This window comes from Budorcas taxicolor, chromosome 21, assembly GCF_023091745.1.
Source record: "Budorcas taxicolor isolate Tak-1 chromosome 21, Takin1.1, whole genome shotgun sequence".
Taxonomy (NCBI): domain Eukaryota; kingdom Metazoa; phylum Chordata; class Mammalia; order Artiodactyla; family Bovidae; genus Budorcas; species Budorcas taxicolor.
This window is the reverse complement of record NC_068930.1, coordinates 34,219,968-34,234,103: the sequence shown is the minus strand read 5'-3', so window position 1 is coordinate 34,234,103 and position 14,136 is coordinate 34,219,968. Positions and strand designations below refer to the sequence as shown.

Below are 14,136 nucleotides of genomic sequence, written 5' to 3'. Positions count from 1 at the left end.
TGCTGTTACCAGACCCCCATTTCCCAGATAAGAAAGATGAAGTGTGGAGTAGGTGAATAAATTGTGCCAGATTCCACTGTAGCTACCTGGCGGAGCAGAGAGTCAAAGCTGGTCTGGAGTTCAAGTTCATAACTACATGTCAAAACCCATGGGAGGTAGCTAATGTGTTCTTAGCTGACATAACCGTGAGGCCTTCTTAGAAACGAAGTGATAGCCCTTCCCTGCACCCAGGACATGGCTCTCAGGTTCCACTCTGCCAGGCTGTCATTCCAGCGTCAGCAGTCTCATCTCTGCATCCCCTCTAGAGCTTCTTTCATAGGGAGCCCTGTCTCTCACAGTATGCCTCCACGCTCAGCAGTCTCACCCCTCTTTCTTTGCTTACAGTGGCCCCCAACCCGGGAACCCCTCCTAATCTCAGCCTACATCCAGGCTCAGCCCAAAGGATCCTTTCCTGTATCATTCCTACCCTCTTCAGACACTCCTCTGGGCTGTAAACTGCAGAGCTGACCCTGCCCCTTCTCTGCTTTCAACCCTTCTCTAGGTCCCAGCTGCCAGGCAGTGCACCCGGACTTCTCCACTGAAGTATGCTGAAGGGCTCTGCATTCAGCTGTGAGGGAAGTGTTCCTTAAAACCTTGAGTTTTATCTTCAAAATTCATCCCGTTTGCAGTCTGCTTCATACTATATCTATGTTTATTCCACAGTAAAAATAACAACCCTGTTCTCAAGCGATGGACGCTCCTGTCTAGCACCAAGGAGAACCCCAGTATGAGAAGCAGAAACTTACAAGGCGAAGCCCAGGATCTTGTGCCTGTACCGTGGGCTCTCCCTCCGGCCTTGAGTGGATGTCCCCTCTGCCTGGGGGTCCAGGCCCGTAGACGGGGCACTGGCCTGTGTCCCACAGTGGTCCCTGCTTATTCTGTGTTGTGCTGCTCTGCTGGCCTGGCTGCCGCCCCCCGCCCCCGGCCTCTCGGCATCTGAGGCCGAATCCCCTTTCCCTTTCCTGCCCTCCCCCACCTCTCAAAGCATGTTCAGCCACTTCTCTTAAAGCACTCCAGAACCACAAACACGGGCTTGGGCCTGATTGAAAGAATGTGTCTGCACCCCCTACCCCCCGCCCCTGGTTAAGGGAGGTTTGTATTGATACAGTCATGCCATCCCACCACCGTCTATTTCGGCTTCCCCTACCTCCTGGGGACACTCATGGCACCTGCCACAGGGCACCCTGGGTTCAGCCCCTTATGAGTGCAACCCCATCCCTGGGCTGAGCAGCTGCTCTTCCGAGCCAGGGACCTTGATTCTCTGATCCTGTACCTGATCTCTATTGCGTCGCCCTCACAATAGCCTCTGGCCTGGAGTGGGTGCTGGAAGACTTCTTGCTGAAGTGGAAATGTGTGTGGCCATGACTCTTGACCCTTCCACTTAAAGCTTCTCTGCTCTCGCCTTGCTGATTAAAATGTCAAGTAAACAGGAATCTATAAACCTACTTTCAGTTCTCCAAGGGTGGAGTGGGCTCCATTTTAAATGCCTGTTGTAGTTAGGATGAATAATCACCTCCTAATTGACACTCTTAATGAATAAACAAAGCAGGGGTGTGGGGGAGGGACAGGGGAGAGGGCGTGAGGTGGGAGGCGTCACTCCTGCAGGAGTCCAGTGGGGCTGGTCCCCGTGGGCTATTATACTTGGTTTCTTAGCCCTGCCCTAAGGGAGGTGGCAAAATGGGGACCTCAGTGAGACACAGATTCATAAACCGAGGAATGTGTAAGCTAGAAGCACCCTCCTCAGAGGTCCTAGCCAAGCCCCTGTTTTAGAGATGAGGAAATCGAGGTCCAGAAAGAAGAAGCCACGGGTCACGCAGTGGGCCCATGTCACAGCCCGGCTTTGGGCCCATGTCACAGCCCGGCTTTCTCTGTCTGACAAGGTCCCAGGAGGAAGGCAGGCCTCTCCAGCACAGCGACAGCAACCATTCGCCTGAGACCGGTTTCCCAGCAGCTGGGACTTTCAGCGTCAAGTGCGGGTAAACCTGAATGGTGATCACCCTAACCCCCGTGGGTTGTGGCTTCTCTCTTATCCCTGTCTAGAAGTCTGCCAGAGAGATTCTAGGGAAAAAATGAAGCAGAGATATCTGATGCAGTCAGTCACTTGGACCTCTCAGGGCCAACACAGTTCAGCCTGGGAGCGGGGTGGGCGCAGGGGGCCCAAGGTGGGTGGGACTCTGATGCTGCCAGGCCCTGCTTGCCCTGATCGTTTTGCCTGCGTCTCCAGCATGGTCAGTCCTCGACTTCTTTGCTCTGTTGTACAAGACACTTTAAGGGCTCTCTTGGAGCTGTTTAACTTTGATCTCTATAAACATTTCTTTTGATAAATGCCAGAATCCACATGGCAAGTATTTTGAGAGACTCTGTTCAGCAATGTGCTGGCATGTCTTTCTGTTGCTTTGTCGTCTGTGGGGGAGGATCTGGACAGCTTTGTCCCTAACTGTCTGTGTGACCTTGAGCAAATCCATGTATCTTTCTGAGCCCTGATTTCCCTATACGTGGGAAATCCCTATCTCCTTGCTGAGTGGCTCTGAGAAAGGATTAGAAATTGCCTAATAATATAATAATAATAACAATATAGTTATATTATTACATAATAATTATACAATTATAACTATATAATCATATCTTTATAATTAAATAAAATTATATTATGTAATTATATAAAATTATATTATATAATTATAAATATTATATAAAATAAAATTGTATTAATATATCATAATAAAACTATATTATATTAAATTATATTAAAATTATATAATAATATAATATTATATAATATATTATAATTTAATATAATATTATACAATATTAATATATGATATGTGTTATATATTGTATATCATATATAATATATGATATATGCAATAATATATAATATATAATGCACATATAATTATATATTTGTATATATAATTATATATTTATATATAATTTATATAATATATTATATATAATATATACTATATAATATATTCTAATATTATTATATATAATTATATATTATAATATGTCATAACATATTATATTATAATATATTATATATTCTAACATTATTGATATATATAATATATAATTATATATATATTATATGCACACAATATATGATATTATATGCACACAATATATGATATTATATAATAATTATATATAATGTATAATATAATAATATATATAAATTATATTCAGTTCAGTTCAGTTCAGTCACTCAGTCATGTCCTACTCTTTGTGACTCCATGAACTGCAGCATGCCAAGCCTCCCTGTCCATCACCAACTCCCGGAGTTCATCCAAACCCATGTCCATTGAGTCGGTGACGCCATCCACCCATCTCATCTCCTGCCCCCAATCCCTCCCAGCATCAGAGTCTTTTCCAGTGAGTCCACTCTTTGCATGAGGTGGCCAAAGTACTGGAGTTTCAGCTTTAGCATCATTCCTTCCAATGAAAACCCAGGACTGATCTCCTTTAGAATGGACTGGTTGGAGCTCCCTGCAGTCCAAGGGACTCTCAAGAGTCTTCTCCAACACCAGAGTTCAAAAACATCAATTCTTTGGCGCTCAGCCTTCTTCACAGTCCAACTCTCACATCCATACATGACAACTGGAAAAACCATAGCCTTGACTAGACGGAAACATTTGTTGGCAAAGTAATGTCTCTGCTTTTGAATATGCTATCTAGGTTGGTCATAACTTTCTTTCCAAGGAGTAAGTGTCTTTTAATTTCATGGCTGCAGTCACCATCTGCAGTGATTTTGGAGTCCCTCAAAATAAAGTCTGACACTGTTTCCACTGTTTCCCCATCTATTTCCCATGAAGTGATGGGATCAGATGCCATGATCTTTGTTTTCTGAATGTTGAGCTTTAAGCCAACTTTTTACTCTTCTCTTTCACTTTAACCAAGAGGCTATTTAGTTCTTCTTCACTTTCTGCCATAAGGGTGGTGTCATCTGCATATCTGAGGTTATTTATATTTCTACCGGCAATCTTAATTCCAGTTGTGCTTCTTCCAGCCAAGCGTTTCTCATAATGTACTCTGCATAGAAGTTAAATAAGCAGGGTGACAATATACAGCCTTGACATACTCCTTTTCCTATTTGGAACCAGTCTGTTGTTCCATGTCCAGTTCTAACTGTTACTTCCTGACCTGCATATAGGTTTCTCAAGAGGCAGGTCAGGTGGTCTGGTATGCCCATCTCTTTCAGAATTTTCCACAGTTTATTGTGATCCACACAGTCAAAGGCTTTGGCATAGTCAATAAAGCAGAAATAGATGTTTTTCTGGAATTCTCTTGCTTTTTCCATGATCCAGTGGATGCTGGCAATTTGATCTCTGGTTCCTCTGCCTTTTCTAAAACCAGCTTGAACATCTGGAAGTTCATGGTTCACGTATTGCTGAAGCCTGGCTTGGAGAATTTTGAGCATTACTTTACTAGCATGTGAGATGAGTGCAATTGTGCGGTAGTTTGAGCATTCTTTGGCATTGCCTTTCTTTGGGATTGGAATGAAAACGGACTTTGTCCAGTCCTGTGGCCACTGGTGAGTTTTCCAAATTTGCTGGCATATTGAGTGCAGCACTTTCACAGCATCATCTTTCAGGATTTGAAATAGCTCGACTGGAATTCCATCACCTCCACTAGCTTTGTTCGTAGTGATGCTTTCTAAGGGCCACTTGACTTCACATTCCAGGATGTCTAGCTCTAGGTGAGTGATCACACCATCATGATTATCTCGGTCGTGAACATCCTTTTTGTATAGTTCTTCTGTGTATTCTTTCCACCTCTTCTTAATATCTTCTGCTTCTGTTAGGTCCATATCATTTCTGTCCTTTATTGAGCCCATCTTTGCATGAAATGTTCCCTTGATATCTCTAATTTTCTTGAAGAGATCTCTAGTCTTTCCCATTCTGTTGTTTTCCTCTATTTCTTTGCATTGATCACTGAGGAAGGCTTTCTTATCTCTCCTTGCTATTCTTTGGAACTATTTGCGACCCCATGGACTGTAGCCTATCAGGCTCCTCCCTCCATGGGATTCTCCAGGCAAGAGTACTGGAGTGGGTTGCCATTTCCTTCTCCAATATAACATAATAATGTATAATAATATATAGTATATATTATATAATATATATAGATTATATTATAAATATACTCTCTCACTACCTCTCCCCCTGGCAACCACAAATCTGTTCACTATGTCTGTGAGTCTGTTTCTGTTTTATAGACAGATTTATTTTTGTTATATATATTATATTACATATGCAATATTACAAATATATTATATATAATATTATATATAGTATTATATATACTATATGTATAATACTATATCACTTTGCTGTACAGCAGAAATTAATACAGCATTGTAGATCAACTTCAGTTCAATAAAATAAAAAAAAATTTTTTTTAAAGGAAAGTGCGTTTGCATGAGGGACCTCTGAATCTAGTCCTGGATCTGCTCAGTCAAACTTTCTGAGAGAAATGTGGGTACTCTCCATCCCTTCTCCAGACCAGGGACTTTTTTTTTTACTTTAGACACAGTCCAAGAATGCTTAAAAGAAAAGAAACTAGAGGGAATGCATGAGTTTGTAAGAATGCTTAAAAGAAAACAAAGAAGCTATGCATGAATGCATGAGTATATAAATGTCTAAAGGCATAAATATATCAATTCAACTCAGGTAGGATTTTTATAAATTTTGTATTGAAGCATAATGTTAATACTTGAAAAAGCACAAACCTTGTAAATGTTGAACTCAAATTTTCACAAAGTGAACGCACTCAGTTAATTAAGAACTCAGGTAACTCAGGTAAATTAGAAAAAGACCATGATCAACATCCCTGGAGGCCCTCTCACACCCTCTTCCATGACTACTTTCCCAAAATATCATCACTCTTCTGTCTTCTGTCTCAACTGCTGCTTTACTGTATCCAGCTTTCCTAGTAGATCTTGGCAAGATAGTTGGTCTGCCACAAGCTAGTGCAACATAGCCAAAAAGCAGAAAACCTTGCCTTCCTCAATTCATACAGCTTTTAAAAATGATATTATGTTTGATAGGTATTGGGGTGGGGGCTCCAATAAGAAGTGTAATGAGGCTTCAGATAGTTTTTGTTGTGGTAAAATATGATATTTATCACCATTTGTAAGTGGCAATGAATACCTTCACAGTGTTGTATAACTGTCACAAACTTCATTGTCCTGAACCTTCATCGCACCTGAAGCTTCATCGTCCCCAACCAACTCATATTCATTTCATAACACCCCTCCCTTCCTTGCTTTCCCCAGCGCCTGACTACCTCTATTCTACTTTGTCTCTATGAATTTGACTGTTCTAGGTACCTCATGTAAAGTGGAAGCATATTTACAGTGCTGCTTCTGTGTTTGGCTTATTTCACTCAGCATAATTTTTAAGATCCGTCTATGTTGTCGCATATGTCAAAATTACATCCCTTTTTATAACTGAATACTGTTGCATTGTATGCATATACTCTATTTTGTTTATCCACTGATCTGCTGCTAGGCAATTAAACTGTTTCCATCTTATGGCTATTGTGAACAACTCTGCTGTGAACACTGATGTACAAATATCTGTTCAAGTCTGAGGTTTTAAAATGGCCCTGTGGGGACCTATTCCCTACCTCATAAATAAGCAATTGGGTGATTTCCAGCTCTAAGGCTCCATGCAATGAATTGCCTCCCAAAAGAAGGTCAAAGGTACATACACGCCAGTGACCTGCCCCCACCTCCAAGAATGTACAGGCTTCTCCTGTGCCCACTATGTGTGGCAAAACTGAACAATGGCATGGTTGGAGCAGCCCCTCCCTCCACAGCTACAGTCCTAGGAAAACAGAGGGCAGTCTCTGGGTAAGAAGTGTTCAAACTGAGCCTGCCATCCTGGTCTGACCCACCAGATCAGGTGCTGACTGGGGGTCTCAGGATGAGGGGGGTTCTGGCCCAGGAGGGGATATCTTTGGTGGAGAGGCATGGGGCATCCACTCTCACCCTTGGTGACAGGAGTTACTCCCCACCATGCCTCAGATGGTGGGAGGGACTGACTTGGTCTACTCCAGAGGTGAAAACTGGTAGCCAGCAGGTTACAAGTAACCCACGGGTGGGTTTTTTTCAGCTGGTATGTTTTGACATTTAAAAAACAGTTAGGTGTCAACATCTGAAAAACAGGAATTTTTGCTTAAAATTCAAATTTCTGGTTCCTTTCTAAATAAACTCAGAAGAGCTGGTGGTCCTGCATGCCCAGCAGTGGCTGCTCCTGTAGATCAGACCTCTGGTCTCACAGGCAGCCTTGGCCCCTCCACTCATCTGCCAGGCCCTGTAGCATCAGACCTCTTTCAACTATAATTCTTTTTCAACCAATCAAGAAATGCTTCTTAAGTCCCAGAAAATGAAAGTTCAGATTTAAGAACTTGTTAGCTGACTGGTGCATAATAACCAAAGCGTGGGTGTGGCTAGACTACTTTATCCAAGTTCCAGCTCTATGATTTGTTATGCTGCCCCCGACATGCCTGCAAGTCTTCTAACTGCCCAACTGCAAGACCGAAAAAAGTCTGTAGACAGTAACACAGACATCAACTATATGGAATCTTATATGCCTTAAGCAATAATAATAATAATAATAATAATAATAATAAAGGTCCTGTTGCAACACTGCCACCTTGTATGGCAGGCAGGATGTGGTAGTCATCTTCATTACTCCTGGGAAGAAGGAGGCCACCATGGATGGGTGAAGGGGGATTGACATCAGGTTGGCTTATCAGTTTCCAAGGAAACCAGCAGCTGGGGCAGGGGGCAAGCACATAAGAGGATTGGGTGGTCAAAAGAGTAAGCAGGGACTGGTCAGGCAGGCGGAGTACAAAGAGCAAGAGAACAGCCATCTTGAGCAGCTAGAACATAGATTCATTAACTGTGTGTCCTTGAGCAAGTTACTTCACTACTCTGGATCTCAGTTTCCTTAACCTTATGATGATAATAACAATACCACTTTCCTCCCAAGGACTGTTATGAGGCTGAAATGAATGAACACATATACTGTACATTGGAAAGTGCCTGTATCATGGAAAATGAGAAGGGGTGCACAAGGAAGCGCTTACGGCACTGGGGGCCTTGAAGGTGCCCCAGCACCAGCTTGACAGGGATGCGTCAAGCCGAGCTCTTCTGTAGGCGGTGTGGTCTTAGAGGAGTCTTTTAACCCAGCTGAAGTTCCTTTGAGAATGTGGAGATACTTCACAGAGCAGAGACTCTACAATTGGCAGTTATTAGTATTAAGTGTTTGCTAAATACTCTTGGCTTCCTTCCACAGCCTCCACAAGCCCTATTGCCCACCACTTTCAGGGCTGGGGAATGGATATTGATCTGGAAGCCTGGGAGATTGAGCTGAAAAGAACAAAGGCACCATTGTGAGCACATGGGCTCACAATTTCCTTTCTGTCCTTTCAATGTGCAGGAATGTCATTTGGGACCTGAGTGGGAAGGGCGTGGGAATCCGTCCAGTCTACCAGCTAGTCTCAAGGAAGGCCAGAGAAGCACAGGACACCGGAGGAGACACAGCCCTGCAAGGTCCTCATGTGTCTTGTTATGTAGGTGAAGAATTTGGGGCCCAGAGAACGAAAGAGACTTGCCTCATGATACAGAGCAAATCAAGGGTGAGAACCAGAGCCTTACCCAGGGGGCAGCAGGAAGTCCCACTGCTCCAGGCCTTCTATTCTTTGGGGGCATTTGAGGCATTGCTCAGTTGGTAAAGAATCTGCCTGCAATGCGGGAGACCTGGGTTAGATCCCTGGGTTGGGAAGATCCCCTGGAGAAGGGAAAGGGCTACGCACTCCAGCATTCTGGCGTGGAGAATTCTATGGACTATACAGTTCATGGGGTCTCAAAGAGTCAGACACGACTGAGCGACTTTAACTTCACTTCACTCAGACCTTTGACCTTTACTCCAAATGAAGTTGTATATTCTATCATTAAACACGCTGACAAAATGGCAAAAGCAAACATTTCTATTGCAACTTAAATATTTAGAAGTGTACTTGGCGTCCTGGAAGCCTGAAAGGCCATGGCTTTGTCTTTCTAGCCCAGAAAGTGAAAGGAAAGTGAAGACGCTCACTTGTGTCCGACTCTTTGTGACCCCATGGACTGTAGCCTACCAGGCTCCTCTGTCCATGGGATTTTCCAGGCAAGAGTACTGGAGTGGATTGCCATTTCCTTCTCTAGTGCATCTTCCTGACCCAGGGATTGAACCCCAGTCTCCTGCATTGTTGACAGACACTTTACTGTCTGAGCCTCCAGGGAAGTCCTTTCTAGCCCAGAGTGGCTATAAAATTTAGTACAGGTCGGGGTGGGCCAGAGAGATAGGTTGAAGCAAGATCAGGCAAGACCAGACAGGCTTCATTAAGGAGTTTGCACTTTGAGCTTCATCCTGAGGCAGTGAACAACATGCAGAGATCTAATAGAAAGAGGAGAAAGATCGTGCTGGCTGCAAAGATCCCCCCAGACCACAAGGAGTGTGGTTTAGCTCTGGCTGGTACCCAGAAGGAGGCAGGAAGGAGAAGGGAGTGCCAGGGTCTTCAGAGTGCTCATCTCAGCCATCTCCATGGTGACATGGGAAGATGGTACGGTTCCTCTCAAGGAAATTTCCTAATTAAAATTTCAAGTGTTTTTGTGTTTCAGGCTGGCCTAGACCCTGGCTTCACCCCTCTTGTCTCTGAACACAAACAGGTAAGCTGAGAAGTGGAGGGAGTAGAGAAGGAAATGGTAGGTTAGATGAGGGACCCCAGCAGTGCCACCAGCCTCCGCAGCCTTGGACACCCATCCTCCATCCTCTACCTAGAGGGTCCCCAGGCCCAACATCTAATGGAAATCAAGTTGTGTCTCTTCAGAATAAGAAAAGCTTTTCTCCTGCCACTTACTGAGTGAGGCTCAAGGGAAGCGACCAGCACTTTTTTCCAGAGGTCTAGGACGGAGAAGGCAATGGCACCCCACTCCAGTATTCTTGCCTGGAAAATCCTATGGATGGAGGAGCCTGGAAGGCTGCAGTCCATGGGGTCGCTGAGGGTCGGACAGGACTGAGCGACTTCACTTTCACTTTTCACTTTCATGCATTGGAGAAGGAAATGGCAACCCACTCCAGTGTTCTTGCCTGGAGAATCCCAGGGACGGGGGAGCCTGGTGGGCTGCACAGAGTCAGACACGACTGAAGCGACTTAGCAGCAGCAGCAGCAGGTGGTCATGAATTCATGAGCTCCTTAGAGACCTCCTTAAGTTCTCCCTTTTCTAGCCTTTCCTCTCTCACTCTCATCCCTTGTCTTCCCACTTTCCTGTATTTTGTAGATGAAGAAACAGAGACCCACATTAAAGAGGTGACTTACATAAAGATTAAAATTCCATAGGAACTTCCTAAAGAAATTACATGTAGAACTACAGCCTACCAGGCTCCTCTGTCCATGCAATTCTCCAGACAAGAATACTGGAGTGGGTTGCCATTCCCTTCTTCAGGGATTGAATAAGGAGTTCTCGCATTACAAGCAAATTCTTTACCATCTGAGCCATCAGGGAAGCCCAGAATTACTATATGATCCTGCAATTTCATTTCTGGATATACACCCCAAAGAACTGAAAGCAGGGAATTGAACAGATATTTGTACACCAATATTCAGAGCAGCATTACTCACAAAAGTTTGCCTTTTGTGAGTAATGCCCAAATGCCCATCAACTGATGAATGGATAAGCAAAATGTGGTATATCCATGAGATGGAATATTTATTCTGCCTTAACAAAAAAGGAAATTCTGATATATGCTGCAACATGGATGAACTTTGAAAACATTATGCTAAGTGAAAGCATAGACACAAAAAGATAAAATATTGTGTGATTCCACTTACATGTGGCACTTAAAGTAATCAAATTTATAGAGACAAGGAACTTCCCAGTGATCCGGTGGCTCAGCCCCTGGGCTCCTGGTGCAGGGGGCCTCGGTTCAACCTCTGGTCAGAGAACCAAATTCCCACATGCCATGACTAAAGATCCTGCATGTTGAAACTGGAAGATCCCATGTGCTGTAACCAAGACCCATCGCAGCCAAAAAAAAAAAAATTATAGAGACAAAAAATAGAATGGTGGTTACCAGGGGCTAAGGGGAGAATGGGGAATTGTTTAAAGGGGACAGAGTTTCAATCTGCGAAGATGAAATCGTTCTGGAGTAGGATGGTGGTGATGGTTGCACAACAATGTGAATATATGAATGCCACTGAACTGTACGCTTAAAAATGGTTAAAAGAGTAACTTTTATGTTTACTATAATTTAAAAAAATGAAACACATACACAGTACAGGATGGTACCCAATCAAGAATTAGCTATTGCCTCTTGGTGGCTCAGACGGTAAAGCGCCTGCCTACAGTGCCTACCATATGAGAGACCTGGGTTTGATCCCTGGGTCAGGAAGATCTCCTGGAGAAGGAAATGGCCTGGAAAATCTCATGGATGGTGGAACCTGGTAGGCTACAGTCCATGGGGTCGCAGAGTTGGACACGACTGAGCGACTTCACCTTCACTTGTGATTATTTATAGTCACTATATCTCTTTTAACCTAGCAAAAGTCATTTTTTAAAATACAATACTTACTTGTTGAACACACCAGGCAGGTTGTTATGGAAAATTTCCGACCTTCTGATTTTGTGCTTCTGTTTGTGCTGTCGTTTGTCTGGTTCCTCAACTCTGTTTCCTGCAAATTGGAATTAATATCTAATGGTTGATGTGCCTGAGTGCTCAGCTGCTTCAGTTGTGTTCAACTGTTTGTAACCCTATGGCCTGTAGCCCAGCAGGCTCCTCTGCCCATGGGTTTCTCCAGGCAAGAATACTGGAATGGGTTGCCAGGCTCTCCTCCAGGGGATCTTCCAAATCCAGGAATCAAACCCCCCTCCCCCTCCTGCTTCTTTTGCATTGCAGGCAGATTCTTTATCCACTGAGCCACCTGGGAAGCCCCAGTTGATAGGTCCAGGTAAAACATTTTTTGGCTATAATAATTACCATTGATCTTGTGTACTTCAGATTATATGACCACTGAAGACACAGTCTTGCTGAAGGTTAGTAAACCACTAGCAAAACTCAAGATTACTTTCTCAGAGTGGTCTCCATGTTACACTTAGATTATCCTCCCTGCCCCTAGAAGGTAACCCATGTAGCCCCAACCATTTAACCTCGATGGATAAGCCCTCTTTACAAGGGTTTGCAGATTTCTGCTTTTTCTAATCCTACATTTTCCCCCTACCCTAGAGAGAAGAGCACTCCCTCACCAACTGGGACTCCTGTTACTACCAGAAACGCAGAATAAATCTTCCATTCTTTTCGTTTTAGTGTGGAGAGGTTTGTAGTAATGGGCACTTCCCACACAGAGGTGCTATCATACTGAAGGACAAATGTCTTCACCTTTTAGTTGTGTGTGAGCAAACGCCATAACTAATTCAGTTAATTTCTGAGACTACGTTAGCTTTTACACCGTCTATAATTTTGTTGAACCACCTTCGCGCCACAGAAAAGTGCCAGACACCTCAAAGCCACCGGGGGCCGTGAGAGGCCAGCCCGCTCTACTGCTGTGCGTTGTATTCTGATTTTCTCTGGAAGGGACGCAGGACGTTCCTCCGAGCCAGCTGTTGTGTCTGGCCACGGAGGTGTCGAGGACATTCTGGGTCCCCCGGCTGCAGGGGTGAGCGCTCTGCCAGCAGAGGTCTCCCGGATAAACAGCAGGCACCCTACGCTCACTTCCGCTTCGGGGTCGTTTCCATCAGTCCCCTTCATCGCTGACCGCTAGAGGGCCGTTTATATACATTTTTAAATAGTAAAAGTTTCCGTGCACACAATCAGAAATGAAACACAGTTTTGAGAGTAGTTAGAAAAGAAAAGAAAACTTAACCGAAAAAATTATGAGAAAGAAATTTAAATGCAAGCCTTGAAGCAGGTTAAAATAATCTTGATATTTCTGAAAGGACCTAAGAAAAGGAGAGGTTCTCACCTGCCCGGCTAGCTCAGTCGGTAGAGCATGGGACTCTTAATCCCAGGGTCGTGGGTTCGAGCCCCACGTTGGGCGGTTGATTTAAGACATCTTTCCAACGTGCTATCGGTTCTCAACGTAAGAACTGACTTCAGTCCCAAGATTCTTGTTTTCAAACAATACATTAAAAACTACTAAAACTGAACAAGTTAAAAAAAAGGAACACTGAAACTAGAAAACAATTTCAGATTATAAATACACAGTTAAAGAGTATATGTGTAGAGAAGTATTTGTTACTGAGTGGTCTATTCGAAAGGCAGTGGAATGCCAAAGGTTAAGAGATAGAGGACATGAAAAATTAATGAAATTGTAGGGTTGAAGTGATCTCTGTCAAAATGTTTGAAGGGCATAGTTTTAACTTTATGCTCTGCCATACGCGAAAATTGGTTTGGATATCAGCTTTGATTCACAGGGTTTCCTATGCATGTTAATTTCATATCCTTGAATTCCTCTAAGTAAATTAATTTACTTTGGCCTATGGGAAGGGCTTGTGGTTTTTATGGGCTATTTAAACCACTGTGGTTTCTCTGGTGGTTTAGACGGTAAAGCGCCTACTCTCAATGTGTGAGACCCAGGTTTGATCCCTGGGTTGGGAAGATCCTCTGGAGAAGGAAGTGGCAACCCACTCCAGTACTCTTGAGGAGCCTGGTAGGCTACAGTCCATGGGGTTGCAAAGCCTCAGATAGGACTGAGCGGCTTCACTTAAACCACTGTAAGATTGTTTTAGTGATTAGTTAATCAGGTAGCTATTGTGGACAGACACAGGACTTTCTTAATCCTTTTTTTCCCCTAAGTTAGTGATCCAAACTGCAGCAATTTTGAGTGCTGAGTGATAGTCGCTCAGTCAGACTCTTTGCGACCCCATGAACTGAGGCACCAGGCTCCTTTGTCCATGGAATTCTCCAGGCAGGAAAGAATACTGGAGTGGGGTGCCATTTCCTTCTCCAGGGGATCTTCCTGACCCAGGGATCCTGCGTTGCAGGCAGATTCTTTACCATCTGAGCCACCAGGGAAGTATGTGTACATATATATTGTGTATATACATGTATATGT

The 14,136-nt window shown here is 43.8% G+C and overlaps 1 non-coding gene across 1 annotated transcript; it reads left to right on the top strand.

Annotated features, from left to right (window-relative positions):
* The first annotated feature begins 13,046 nt into the window (after positions 1 to 13,046).
* On the top strand, positions 13,047 to 13,119 carry TRNAK-CUU (transfer RNA lysine (anticodon CUU)). Its single transcript has one exon. It is a non-coding gene; the product is annotated as a tRNA-Lys (tRNA).
* The last annotated feature ends 1,017 nt before the right edge of the window (positions 13,120 to 14,136 follow it).